Source organism: Stomoxys calcitrans, chromosome 2 (genome assembly GCF_963082655.1).
Source record: "Stomoxys calcitrans chromosome 2, idStoCalc2.1, whole genome shotgun sequence".
NCBI lineage: Eukaryota > Metazoa > Arthropoda > Insecta > Diptera > Muscidae > Stomoxys > Stomoxys calcitrans.
In genome coordinates, this window is record NC_081553.1 from 87,637,625 (window position 1) to 87,653,406 (window position 15,782).

Sequence of the window (15,782 nt, forward strand, 5' to 3'; positions counted from 1 at the left end):
GTTCATGTTAAGTTAAGTTAGGTTAGGTAAGGTTTAACGGTTCCTACCGTTGAACCATCCAGATCGCTTTAAAAAGCCCAATAACTTGGGAATGTTCACATCCGCCAAATCAGACAGGTTCTCAAGGAAATAAGATCCTAAAGTGGAACTCTTCTGACTACTAGTACAGTACACGCACACACAGAAGGTGTTCTATAGTCTCTTTCTTTGATGTCCTCACAGTTTCTTCAAGTCTTCAACCTTCAGTCTGTCAACATGTTTTCCGATTATACATGGACCTGTTATGATGAGCACAATATCTGAGACGTCTGTTTTAGCCAATGACAGCAAAGCGGTAGACCTCTTCAAGTCAATATTAGGCCATATAGTTTTGGAATGCTCATAGCCCCTTTTTGTGACCATCTATCATTCGTTGTCCTTCGGGCCTGGTCCTGATAACTTAGCTTACATGTCGCTAGAGGCATACCCACAGATTCCAGTGTCCCTCGTCTCGCAGGCTCGTCCGCTTTACAGTTCCCTGGGAAATCTCTGTGGTCCGTCACTCAGAATAGGTGAATTTTGAACTGTTGAACCATCTCGTTGAGAGATCTGCGGCAGTCCAGGGCGGTTTTTGTGTTCAGGAATACGTTCTCCAGGGATTTAATTGTAATGACATTATATCTTAGTCATTCCACTACTTCATTATTTGCAAGGATCTCCGCTTGATACACACTGCAGTGGTCTTTTAACCTTTTCGATATAACCGGCTCTAGATCTTTAGAGTACACCCCAAAGCCCACCTGGTTGTTTAGTTAGGAACCATTCGTATAGAAGTCTATGTAACTTATGTTACCAGGGATATCGTAGTTCTAATCGGTTCTATCAGGAATAGTGGTACAGTACTTTTTATCGAAAAACGGCTCATGTAAGATGTAATCCTCACTGCCTGGAACATCGGATATTGTATTGTATCCGCAGCCACCACATGACCAATAAGAAAGCTCCCTTAATTAATTACGCTCTCCAGAGTAGAGCTGGCAAACTATCGATAATCGCAACATCGATATTTTCGATAGTTTTAATAATTAATATCGATAGTATCGATATTATCGTTAATTTCCCATCACCTATATTTCAATCGAAAATGAGAAGTAAAAATCACGTGATCGGTTTATATAGAAGCATATAAACCAAAGTTAATAAAGTCAGTTAAAAGTCATGAGAAAAATCATTGTACAAAATGTTAGATTAATCGGATGAAAATTGCGCCCTCTATAGGCGCAATGTATCTTAAAGGATACATTCAGTGTCGGATTGCTTGTTTTTGTTTAGTTTCGCAAAAAAATTAACTTATGCTATAGTATCTATCGGAAAAATATCAATCGATTAAATATCAGTCGAAAAATTAAATATCAATAGTATTGATAGTGCCATCGATATTTTTAAATTTTAGCCTAATCCGATAAAAATTGCGCCCTCTAGAAGTCAAGGTCCAAGACCGGGTTTTTGTGGGGCAGCTATATCAGGTTATGTCCACACTGCCTGGAACATCGGATATTGTATTGTATCCGCAGCCGCCACATGACCAATGAGAAAGCTCACTTAACCTCACGGCAGTGGTCGCTGTAATTTGGGAAGCCAAAATTTATAGAGGGATAAGATGTAGCATTAAATTTAGTGCATCAGATGGTGTCGTCCTCACGGCGGCTGTGATGCCCAAGCAAGCCATCCTTTGGATCCGGTTAAGTATTGAGCAGTAGGTGGATTTTTGAAGCGCCGTCCACCAGACCACAACACCATTTAGCATTATAGGCCTGACAACTGCAGTATACCCCCAACTGTTGCCAATGGCTCTCTTGCAGGTGTATAGGGGAAGATTTGCCGTTCTTGCCCTTTCCAAAATGTTGGATTTGAAGTTTAATTTCCACCCAGGTATTTTGCGCTTTCTATAAATGGAACATTCTCCCCTCTCAAGGAGACATGTTCCACTGTGGGCAACTTGTATCTCCTGCTGAAAAAACTAATTCTATCTTGCACGGATTTCTACCTAAACCACTTTCGGCAGCTCGCTTTGCTGTTGCATGTAGATCCTTCCGAAGAATATATCTAAGAGTGCTGGGAGACTTTTCCCTTACCCCTATTGCCACGTCATCAGCATACTCGACCACTTTTACACCTTTGTCTTTCAGAGACAATAATATATTGTTGATGGCCTTTAGGAGTTCCTCTGCTGACCCATCTTTTCAGATCCACAGATCCCAAGCCTACCGTAATGCATCTTTTAGTAAGTAAGTTATTAATCAGCTTTCTTACGGTAAAGTTGATGCCTAGAACCTCCAACTCCTTCATGATTGACGTCGGTTTTACATTATTGAGAGCATCTTCAATAGCAAGAAATGCTACAGTTGTATATTCCTCGACAGCGAGAGAATCCTTTATGTAGCTGGCTAGGTCGTGGAGGGCTGTTTCAGTGGATTTGCCTTTACTATATGCATGCTGCTGCCGCGACAGGCGATCTCCAGGGATCTTTGCCCTAAGTTATGTTTCTATCAACCTCTCAAGAGTCTTTAGCATAACTGATGACAGACTAGTAGGACGAAAATCTTACGCCTTTGTGTGGTAGGGTTTTCCTGCTTTCGGAATGAAAATTACCTTCGTGTCCCTCCATACAAGCGGAGTATGTCTCCCTAAGCCAGGGAACCATGCGACTTAAAGGAGTCGAAACTTCTTATCGCCCAAAGGATTTTCGACTCAGCCACAATTTTCCTAATAGCCTCCGATGAATGCATACCTGGCGCCACGTTGTCCGTTGGAGAATTTCCCGCGAAAGCCTATGCCACCTTCGACAAATGTAGAGTACATTTTGTACCGCTTAGATCTACAGATAGAAAATGGTGGACTTATTTCCATTTTTTTCGCTGTTTGGACCACTACATTTCTCACTAATACTGGGGCTGATGAAGCGTGATTTAACACAGCTCATAGCAGTCCCGACTGTCCCTTACAGGGAGAGGCAGACTTCTGTGGTGTGTGGGGAGACAAGGAGTAGTAGATGACGGTCATGTACCTTTTTTTATCATTGTCCTGCTATTGCTGGAAGAAGACATGGGGTAATGGGTGAACGACTCTTTCCGTGTCTGGATTCCTTCCAGGCAATTAATCCTCTTGTCATTCTGAAGTTCTTAGAGGCCTGTATTGGTTGACTGGACTGTAATCTCAACAGTGAAAGTTGTCCGCCTAGTTGTGTGCTGGTTTCATATATCATTTGTGCTGTTTTGTAGCGTACCATGGTGTATCTGTATATCTTATTTTTCTCTTCTGCATTCTTCTAGGATGAATACACCGATCTTAAACCTGACTGCGGCATTGAGTGTATATCGTCCAGCCCCAAGAAGGTGAAAGGAGCATCAATATAACCGACCTTCCGCCAAGTTACCAAGTTTCGTATCTTTGGTAACCTTGTTATTCAGATTTCAACTTCTTCGAACCTAAGGTAAGTTCCAAATTCGGTTTCTACATTTAATATATTTTTTTTTGTGAAGCACATATTGCTATGAGAATTAAATATGAATTTTTAATTAATCAAAATATATTATTACACGTTTAATTTCGCCGGAAATCCGTTATTTTGTGTTGTTCTCTATTATTCTTTTATATTATTTGTCGACAGTTGCTATTGTTTTGTTTGAAGCCAAGCATTAATTGGCATAATTATGATGTGTTATCATTGTTGTATTAAACAAACTATGGTTGAGCTGTTTTGTTGTTTTATTAAAAAGTAATGAATAAAATTGACAGGCATATTTTAGTTTTCAATGAAACCCTTAAATTAAACTTAGTTGACTCATGGGTAAGACGTTAGATTACAAAAAGTGCATGGAGTGGGAAGTGGGAAGAACCGGGCCCGCTCCGCTTCGCCTTATTTTTTGGGTTGGGGGCACTTCGACCTGAATGCGGATATCGAAGTCTTGCCATTGTAGCCTATAACGCTGAACGCGTTCGAATCCTGGCGAGAATATCAAACAAATCGATGTTTATCCCCTCTCAATGTTGGCGACATTTGCGAGGTACAATGCCATGCAAGATCATTAAAAAAAAAATTCCCCAAAAAGGTGTCGCATTGCGGGACGCCGTTCGTTTCGACTCAAATATGGATATGAAATTCGAGCTGCACTTCCAAATCCCTTTAATTTGAGCCCCATATTGTCATGGCCGGTAAATATGAACCGTTTGGAGGGTGTTTGGGGGCTGGAACGGCCATCGGCAATTTACATTGAAAATGGATATAAAATTCGTTCTTTATTCTCAACAGAAATGAAGCTCAGTTTAGGGGCTGCTGTAGGGCGTACGCCAAAACACTTGGCTTCAAAATTGGATAATAAATTCGTTTTCTACTGTTGAATACCTTTCACTTGAGTCACAAATTGTCAATAACCCATTTGACATATCTTTAGGAGGAAAAGCGCCACCTAGACTTGGATACTTGGACGTATTGTCAATAACCCATTTGAAATATCTTTAGGAGGAAAAGCGCCACCCATACTTGGATACTTGGACGTAAATTTTAATATCATATTCTTTTTGTGGTCTCCCATACCTTTCATTTGATACCCCGTTTTATATAACCTATGTTTCCTTCGAGACAAACGTACACAATCTATGAAAGTTTTAAGAAAATCGGTTTAACCAAGTGTCATATAGTCACAATGGGTCCAATGGCGTTTTTGAGAGATGGCGTGACCTCTTATACTTTGTGACCTATGATTTTGTATGCCAGATTCGAAATCTACTCCCGAATACCTTTCATTTGAGCCCCATATTGAAATTAACGCTAATATGTCTGATTGGGGGAGTTTTGGGGTTCGGACGGCCCGTTGGGTACTTAGACTTTTGACACCATATTCGCATTCTACTCTCCAATATCTTTCTTTTGATACCTTTATTGCCCCGATCGGACCAATTTTGATTTTGGGTTGTATTTTTTGCATAACGGGGAGTGTCTGCCCCCCTTCCGATACCGAAAAACTATATGACCCATGTTTTCTTCCAGACCAACCTACACAGCATGCGAAAATTGTGAGAAAATCGGTTCTGCCGTTTTTCAGTCTATTCGGAGCAAACAAGCGGAGTCCCATATATCCGTGATTGCCTAATGTGCCCATTTTGGGCGTTGGGTGGGGGTGAACCCCTATACTTCGACTTGAATTTGTATGCCAGATTCGTTATCTACTCCCGCATACTTTTCATTTGATACCCATATTGTCATGATCGTCAAATCAAATCTAATGTAAGGGGTTTTGGTGCTGGGGCGGCCCCCTGGTACTTGGATCCAACTTTTATTATGAAATTCGTACTGTACTCTTGAAAATCTTTCATTTGAATCCCATTTTGTCCCGATCAGTCCACTTTTATTTTTGGGTAGTACTTTTGGGGTAAGGGGGAGGGTCCGCCCCCCCTTCCGATATCAAAAAATTAGATAGCCTATCTTTCCTACACACTCTATGAAAATTTCAAGGTAATCGGTTCAGCCGTTTTTGAGCCTATACGGAACAAACAAACAAACATATTGGGTTGCCCAAAAAGTAATTGCGGATTTTTCATATAGTCGGCGTTGACAAATTTTTTCACAGCTTGTGACTCTGTAATTGCATTCTTTCTTCTGTCAGTTATCAGCTGTCGCTTTTAGCTTGCTTTAGAAAAAAAGTGTAAAAAAAGTATATTTGATTAAAGTTCATTCTAAGTTTTATTAAAAATGCATTTACTTTCTTTTAAAAAATCCGCAATTACTTTTTGGGCAACCCAATACAAACAATCAAACACAAATTGAATTTTAAATATTAAACAACAGATATTGAAATTTATATAGTTCAAAGTCCTTTCTTGAAGTAGAATCCATATGCAATAACTAAGCTGTGTAATTTATCTCGACCACATTCCCCAAAACATAAACCAACTTTCTGCACCACCTGTCCCATATAACCACACAGTGAAAAACATGTCGGTAAGGTACCACCACCACCACCGCCAAGTTGCACATTGCTAACAAATCAAGAAAATAAACCACAAATCTATTCGAAAATTCGCACAAATGTCAACTCGTATCTCCCACAAGGCCAAAAAGAAAATGAACACGAACATGTCTGAAAGCAACATTTGCGCTCGAGAGGATGACACACAAAACCGTAAAGTGACAGTAGTGTTGATTGTCGTGGTTAAAATGCCTTCAACATTAGGACTTGCTGCAACTTCCTTCCATCGAAAAGAGGAAAGTTTTTGTTTTACCCCTAGAATTCTGCACTTATTGCATAGTGCTGATGCCTGAATTGCCCAAAGAATGAAAACTTTAGAAAATGAAGAAAATATGTGCATCCTCCGTTCTTCGTCGTCGTCGTCGTCGTAGTTATTGTAACTCAGTCATTCAAATGTACATTTGTAGCATAACATTTGTACGTTTGCTCTAAGTGCATGAATGTGTGCAAGGAGAAGTATCCTTGGCACCATGGAAAATGGCGGTATACAATTTAGATTAGTTTACCGCATTTTAAATCATGCAGGATCAACGGATATTTTGCGACTGTCAATGCAGTTTCCGCGTAAAATGTATTTCCCCTCAACGGAATCATTATTTTTCCAAGAAAATTTCGCCAAAGGCTCCTTTAGAAGCACATGGATGTATGGTTTTCTTCCATAAAATGAATATACGTAAGGCTTAATGCTGCCTTAAAATTTTCATATTAAAGAAAAGTGGTAAATTCTGCATAACGTTAGGCTTAATTTTATAGGTGATACAAAAAAAAAAAAATAAATTATCAACCATTCCATTTTAACAATGATTTTAGGTTCAGTTTAAGTTTAATGTGTGGCCCACCATGAAGTTGAGTTCACTCAGAGTCTAGTAGAGTCGAATCCTGTGGAGGGATCAATAAATAAACAAGTAAAAACGTGCTAAGTTCTGCCAGATCGAATCTTATATAGCCTCCACCTTGCGTCGCATTTGTGAAGTTCTTTGCCTGGTATCTCTCTACAGGCAAACAAAGGATAATGAATAAGAATTGCCATGATATTGGAGCTATAGCAGGTTTGAGCCGATTCGCACCACACTTAGTTTGGATATTGGAGACCATCGAAGAAGTCTTTGTGATAAATTTCAGCCAAATCGAATAAGAATTGCACCTTAGAGGGTCTGAAGAAGTAAAATCAGGAGATCGGTTTATATGGGAGCTATGTCAGGTTATTTTCCGATTCACCTCATATTTGGCACGTTTCCGTCAAACCGGATAAGAATAACGCCTTCCAGAGTAGGGCTGGTAAACTATCGATAATCGCATCATTCGATATTTTCGATAGTTTTAATAATAAATATCGATACTATCGTTAATTTCCCATCACCTATATACCAATCGAAAATGAGAAGTAAAAATCTGGAGATTGATTTATATGGAAGCATATCAATGTACAGACCAAATAAAACCAAGGTTAATAAAGTCAGATGGAAGTCATGAGAGGGCGCAATTTTAATCCGATTAATCCAACTTTTTGTACAATGATTTAAATAAAAAATCATTGTACAAAAAGTTAGATTAATCGGATGAAAATTGCGCCCTCTATAGGGCGCAATGTATCTTAAAGGATACATTCAGTGTCGGATTGCTTGCTTTTGTTTAGTTTCGCAAAAAAATTAACTTGCTATAGTATCTAATGGAAAAATATCAATCGATATTCAGTAAAAAAATAAATGAAGAGTCGATAATGCCATCGATATTTTGCCAGCTCTTCTCCAGAGGCTCAAGAACTATAATCGGGGGATCGGTTAATATAGGAGCTATATCAGGTTGTTAGCCGATTTAGACCATACATGGTACTGTTGTTGAAATATATATATTGGGTTGCCCAAAAAGTAATTGCGGATTTTTTAAAAGAAAGTAAATGCATTTTTAATAAAACTTAGAATGAACTTTAATCAAATATACTTTTTTTACACTTTTTTTCTAAAGTAAGCTAAAAGTAACAGCTGATAACTGGCAGAAGAAAGAATGCAATTACAGAGTCACTAGCTGTTAAAAAATTTGTCAACGCCGACTATATGAAAAATCCGCAATTACTTTTTGGGCAACCCAATAACAATACTATACCAAAACGCTTCATACTAAATTTTAGCCAAATCCGATAATAATTGCGCCCTCTAGAGGCTCAAGAAGTCAAGATCAAAGATCGGTTTTTGTGTGGCAGCTATATCAGGTTAACAACCGATTTAAATCATACTTAGCACAGTTCTTGGAAGCCGAACCAAAACATCTTAAGCGAAATTTAAACCATATCGGATAAGAACTACGCCCTCTAGAGGCTTAAGAAGTCAAGGTCCGAAATCAGTTTATGTGGCAGCCATATCAGGTTATGAACCGATTTAGGCCATACTTAGCGCACTACTTGGAAGTCATAACAAAACACTCTGTGCAAAATTTCAGACAAATCGCGTAAAAATTGCGGCTTACGAAATCAAGAACCAGAATCGGTTTATGTGGGAGCTATATCAGGTTATGAACCGATTTAGGCTAAACTTGACGCAGTTGTTGGAAGTTATAATAAAAAAGAAATACATGCCAAATCGAGTAATAATAGCGCCCTCTAGCGGCTCAAAACGACAAGATCCGAGATCGGTTTATGTGACAGCTATATCATGTTATGAACTGATTTAAACCATACTTAGCTCAGCTGAACCAAAACATCTTATGCGAAAATTTAACCGAATCGGGTAAGAATTACGCCCACTAGAGGCTCAAGAAGTCAAGATTCGATTGGTGTATGTGGCAGTCATATTAGGTTATGAACCGATTCGAACCATACTTACTTGTTAGCAGCTGTAACGAAATACTTCGTATAATCGAATCGGGTAAGAATTACGCCCTTTAGGGGCTCAGGAAGTCAAGATTCAAGATCGGTTTATATGGCAGCTATATCAGGTTATCGACCGATTTGAACCATACTTGGCACAGTTGTTGTATATCATAACAAAACACGTCGTGCAAAATTTCATTCCAATCGGATAAGAATTGCACACTCTAGAGGCTCAAGAAGTCCAGACCCAAGATCGGTTTATATGGCAGCTTTATCAGGTTATTGACCGATTTAAACCATACTTGGCACAGTTATTGGATATCATAACAAAACACGTCGTGCAAAATATCGTCCTAATGGGATAAGAATAGCGCACTATAGAGGCTCAAGAAGTCAAGACCCAAGATCGGTTTATATGGCAGCTATATCAAGTTATGGACCGATTTGAACCATACTTGGCACATTTGTTGGATATCATCACATATCTAGTTTCAACAGTTATTGGGTTGCCCAAAAAGTAATTGCGGATTTTTCATATAGTCGGCGTTGACAAATTTTTTTATAGCTTGTGACTCTGTAATTGCATTCTTTCTTCTGTCAGTTATCAGCTCTTACTTTTAGCTTGCTTTAGAAAAAAAGTGTAAAAAAGTATATTTGATTAAAGTTCATTCTAAGTTTTATTAAAAATGCATTTACTTTCTTTTAAAAAATCCGCAATTACTTTTTGGGCAACCCAATAGTATAGCCCCATCATATGGTTGAGGGTATAAAAAAAGAGATAAAACAGGAGACCACAAGGCATCTTCGCATTTCGATATTTGCTACTAGTCTACGCATGCATGACCTCGTGTAGAATCTCAAGAATTAGCTGTCGGAAGCATCCTGTCTAGCCTACGTATTTTGAAGTGACCTGTTAGGGAAACGTTTGCAAGAAAGAAAATGACCTCAAAACGAAAGACTTGTACAGCTGTAGAGCCGGATATATACATAATAGGGAGCTTCATCGTCTCCTCTCATTCTTATCAAGTCAGCTTTTACAGTAATTATAATGCCGTACTCCTATATGTTATGATCTTGAGCTCAGTATCGTGTGTGAAAGTCATAGTACTAAGTGTTTTAATACCCCTCACCATATTAGAGGGGGTATATTTATTTAGTTTGCAACACCGTTTGCCACACATCGAAATATCAATTTCCAACCCAACAAAGTATATAGATTGCGGATTGTGGTATAATTCTAAGGCGATTTAACTTTGTTCGCGTGTCTGTCCGTTGGTCCGTCCTTTTGTTGTTACCACTCTACACTCTTCTAAAATTGAGATATTGTCCTGAAATTTGGCACAGATATGTCTTTTTGTTGCACGCTGAACGGGCCGAATCGGACCATATTTTGATATAGCTGCCATAACCGATCTGCCGATTTAGGGTCTGAAACTCATAAAAACTGCATTTATTTCCCGATTTCGCTTTGTGCGAAAGTTGCTTTAAGCCTCATGACATGCGCCTTAAATATGACCTAGATCGCGCTATATTTACATATAGCTGACATATAAACCGATCTGCCGATTAAGTATCTGAATGCTACAAATATTAACCGATTTTTCTCAAAATTTAAAATGGTGAGTTGTTTTAAGTCTCCCGACATCCATCCCAAATATGGTTCAAATCGGACTATAGATATAGCTGTCATATAGACCGATCTGCCGAATAAGGGTCCGAAGCCCATAAAAGCTGCATTTATTATTACAAAAAATGGTCTTAAGACGTTAAAGCACACGATCTAGGCGGCAAATTGACCGGTCACGAACGTGAAAAAAAATGTTCACCGAACTCACCTCTCAATAAGTCCATTGTTACGCTGTGCTGTGTAGCATGTGGCACCGTCTTGTTGAAACCACATGTCATGGATGCCAAGCACTTGCATTTTGGACAAAAAAGATATTCAATATCATTTCTCGGGAGCGCTCGCCATTCACAGTTACGCTACAATTCGCATCATTATTGAAGAAGTACGGTCCAATGATGCCACCAGCCCATAAACCGCATCAAACGGTGACTTTTTCTGGATGCATTGGTAGCTCTTGCTATGCTTCTGGCTGATCTTTACCCCAAAATCGACAATTCTGCTTATTTCCGTACCCATTGAGCCAAAAAATTAGCTTCGTCGTAAAATGGAAGAAGCGTGCGATGATCTTTCTTAGCAGAGCACTCATTTTGATAATAAAATTCCATAATATGCAAACGTTGTTCGTTTGCAACACGATTCATGGCTGGATTATAGACCAAACTGAAGATGTTTAACAGTCAAACAAAACACGAAACGTGCGTGAGCAGTTTAAACCAGTGTTGATTTTATAGCTATAAATTACCTTTTACATGATATTTGTTTTATTGACAGCTAAATATTTTATTTTCAATCCACCAAAATCATTTGCTTCAGAGTTCATTTCAAAATAAAGTTATTCGTAATGGGGTAAAGGAGTAATTTTGTGATTGCGTTATAAAAGGATGGAAAATCACAACTGGCTATTATTGGCGAAATTAAGCATCCCTTAACAAAATATCCATCCTTTGTATTCATCACAAATTGAAGCAATTATATCGTAAACATGGTCTTAACGTTTTTCCTAAAGCAAGTTTGCTTGACTGGCTTATGATTTTTTTTTTTTTTTTTTTGGAGTACATGGCATAGTAGCTCACAAATGTTGCCAGCAATAGGAGGATATAACAACTGCTGAAATTTTTTTTTTCTGTTGTTCTCTCCAGGTTTTGAACCCATGAGTTCAGCGTCATATTCGGACATGCTAACCACTGTGCTACGGTGGCCTTGCCAGACAGTCTCAGCGAATATTAAGTGCAACAGAGTAGGCTCACAATCCTGTCTGACTTCATTCGTACCAATCATCTCTAATCGTCTACACCATCCGCCTACCAATACTCTTATTCAGAAAAAATAACATCATATCTCTATTTGGTCTCAGTGCCAGATAGTCTAAATTATTCCTCAGTCTAAGCTCCTCTTCTATAGAATACCTGTCCTCCTGCAACACGCGAAGCCTTAAACTAAACGGTAAAGTTTTGAATATAGACTTCAATATGCTGATCTGCTGTTCTCATAATTCCTATACAGGCATGTCTTTGGACCTTTTCATAGTTCTTGGTACGAGTCTTTCTATCTACAGCCTTACAGAGTGCTAGTGCCCCTTATGTCAGCATAGGTCTCACGATGGTCGAGTACATCTTGTAATTCATCCTTGGATAGATTTCCCATTACCAAAAGAACATCCTGCTGCAGGAGTAGAAGAAGCACATAGCATTTCGGGTTATTATCTCCGTTACAGTATTTCGTCTCCTTCGAAAACGATAGACTCATCCCGTCCAGAGACGGTCATCTAGAATGCTGCAAATGATATCACCGAGTGAAAAGCACCAACCCCGTCTTGCTTTTATCATTTCTGTGAGAGTACGTTTGCATGGCAAGAGTCCAGACGCTGAACCAAATTTTCAAACATAAATCGGCCGATTCTGCTGCAGTTTCGCGTTCAATATTCGTACGAAGTTCTTCAATAGTCGCTGTCTTGTCGGCTTGACTTGACTTGAGGTAGCCCCATTTGAAATAGTACAATGGCGTCAAATCGCACGTCCAAGCCGGCTAATCGACTGTACCATTTTGAGAGATGTCACGTTCTCCAAGCTTGGTTTCAAATAAACTGATTGAGACATTCGCTGGGTGCCTTATGGCACCGTCCTGTTGGAACCACATGTCTTCCAAGTTCATATCATCCATTTGTGGCAAAAAATATTCTGTTGTCATTTAACGGTAGCGATTTCCATTCACAGTAATGTGCCGGTCTTGATCATCACGGAAGAAGCACGGCCCAATGACGCCGCCGGCCCATAAACCGCACCAAACCGTCATTTTTTCGGGGTGCAATGGTGACTCATGGGGTACGTGTGAATTTCTGTCTGACCAACAACGCACACTTTGCTTATTGACGAAGCCATGCAGCTAGAAATGAGCCTCATAGCTGAAGACGATTTTTCGATGAAAACGATGCGGTCACTGACTTCGAATTTCGGTAGTAAATTTTAATAATTTCGACTCGTTGTTGGCTCATATATCTTTACATCATGAAATGGCAAACCTTACTGAAGAGTAATGTCAAAAGAGCGGCAAAAAGTATGGCGTCGTTTGCTGTCCCTATCGATCTACTTTTGTAGCGTCCCTACATGAAATGGATCATGTAGCCAATCCTGACAGTCTTCGCAGTGACGCATCCATCATTTTGCAAATTGTCGACAAAAACTTGCCTCTGATCACCAGCACGAGATCGTCCGCATATGCCATCCCTATACATAACCAATAGGATTTCGGTTGTCCGAGATTTTAGGGAACCGGCGAGACCACTCAATTCAACTCGTCTTCAGCCTTAAGACAAAGTTATCTCCCACATTTGCATTGATTATCTTGTCATAAGCGTCTTATCCGTTCACTAAGAGATCTACGCCCACTAAATGGTCCAGGGCGATGATTAAACGCCAACAATTTTCTCAAAAATCGAATTTTAGAATCTTATATCTAAGTAAAATTGAAGTAAAGAGAAAGGGGGATATTTTTCCACAATAAAACCAAATGCTAGCTGACAGCCCAAAAAGCTATTAAAAATAAACCATCTAACAAATCGGCTATTCTTAGCATAACTACATCTTCCGATTCTTAAGTAAATTGCAACAGCATGACTTCCTTATTGGTGATAATCTGTAATCCACTTCACATTCCTAATTTTGCAATACTTTTAAAACTACACAAAAAATGTAAAATCCCTGTAATGAAGTAACAATAAAAAACCAATACTTTATTCGTCTGTCATGTGGGTGGATAAAGCAATGCACACGAATATATCATACATCCTTTCAGAAACATTCCTAAATTATTTACCTGTATAAAAGTTAGCAAAGCGAAAGATACTTACCTTTCTCTGAATAATGTAAGAGAAGAGGGAAGGGATGTTGAGCCATTAAAAAGGCCTTTGTTTTGCCAACAATGTATATTTATAGCAAAATTTGTCAAAAAAAAAAACAAATCATACAAATGTAAAAATTTTAAAAATGTAGATCTAGAAGTGAATTCTGTAAAAATCTAAATTCTATAGAAAAATTCATCAACATTTGATATGAACTTTATCTTTGAAATTTGTATTGATATAAAAAACTTTGCCAAAATTTGGAAACATTGGAAGGTCTGTTTGACGCATTCAGCATGTATGATATCTGTATGTTGTCAACCTGCAGGGTGAGTCTGCGGATTTCATTTTAAGTCGATCTAGCCATGTCCGTCCGTCCGTCTGTCTGTCGAAAGCACGCTAACTTTCGAAGGAGTAAAGCTAGCCGCTTGAAATTTTGCACAAATGCTTTTTATTAGTGTAGGTCGGTTGGTATTGTAAATGGGCCAATCGGTTCATGTTTTGATATAGCTGCCATATAAACCGATCTTGGATCTTGACTTCTTGAGCCAATAGAGCGCGCAATTCTCATCTGATTTGGCTGAAATTTTGCATTGTTTTGTTATGACTTCCAATAGCTGTGCTTAGTATGGCGTAAATCGGTACATAACCTGATATAGCTGCCATATAAACCGATCTGGGATCTTGACTTCTTGAACCTCTAGAGGGCGCAATTCTCATCCAATTTGGCTAAAATTTTGTACAACGGATTCTCTCACGACCTTCAACATACGTATCGTCTGAATCGATCAATAGTTTGATACGGATCCCATATAAACCTATCTCCCGATTTTGCTTCTTGATCCCATACAAGGCACAATTCTTATCCGAATGAATTGAAATATTACACAATGAATTCTACAATGTTCAGCATTCATTTATGGTCCGAATCGGACCATAACTTGATATAGCTCCAATAGCATAACATATCTTATTCAATATTCTATGTTTGTCAAAAAATAGATACCGCTCATAGAACTCGGAAAATGCGATCAATGGTGGAGGGTAAATAAGATTCGGCCCGGCCGAACTTTGCATGCTCTTACTTGTTATTTGTTTAAATTTATTTCAAATTATTTATTTATTTCAATTCAAAATACTATCAAAAATATTTAATTAGTTCGAATTTAACCTTTATTGAATTTTGTCTTAAAATAAAAACGATTGAAGGTGCCATACACAAATATTTTGTTCACTTTGAGGTGTTTGAGTTCGCCAACTATAGCCGATTGTTATTTTCCAGCCAAATTTAATGCAATCATAACATTACGCATGACAAAATTTTTTTCTTTTTGAACCAACTGAGAAGCAAATGTTGTTTTTTGTCTTGCAAACAATATAATGCGCTGTTAATAAAACAAATATCATGTAGCTGTCATTTGTGGTTTGAAAGGTATACCAGTGTGAACTTCCAAATATTTCGTGCAAGCTAACCTTCAGGTCCTTCAGCTTCAGATCTCAGACATAATGTGATTCAAAGGCAGTAAGTGATGAATGGCGACCGTATAAGAAGTATACTCCGATCCACTTGGCATTGGTATTAACGTACGGTCTTCTAATCATTGATCTGCTGTAGCATAATAGACGAAATTAAATACCTGAGACGACACAAGAGGCTAGAGGTCGAGTGCGAGGCACTGCTCGTAACGGCACAGTCTTGGATCGAGGAACCCTAGTATTGCTACCTGGAAGATCATGTTACGCGGATGGATCAAAGCTAGATGACAGAGTGGGCCTGAGGGTCTACATTATGAATACGGAATGCGTGAGGTGGTGTGGTGCTAACGCGATGACTTCTAGTGTGAACTTCTTTACGGGCAGTAATCTGGCCATAAGGGCAGTAACCACCAGGACGGTAAATTCACGAACAGTTTTGGTATGTAAGAAAGAGATAAACGCCTTTTATGAGTATGACACGAATATTGATAAACTTTGCGTCTTCTTATTTCCTTGAATATCATAATT

The 15,782-nt window shown here is 38.8% G+C and overlaps 1 protein-coding gene across 2 annotated transcripts in view; it reads left to right on the forward strand.

Moving 5' to 3' along the window:
• LOC106080795 (uncharacterized) overlaps positions 1-15,782 on the forward strand; it is an 857,102-nt gene that overhangs the window by 103,963 nt on the left and 737,357 nt on the right. For both annotated transcript variants that reach the window (XM_059361859.1, XM_059361858.1), the window contains one exon: positions 3,312-3,472. The gene's annotated coding sequence lies outside the window, so the exon portion shown is untranslated. The remainder of the gene's footprint in view (positions 1-3,311; positions 3,473-15,782) is intronic.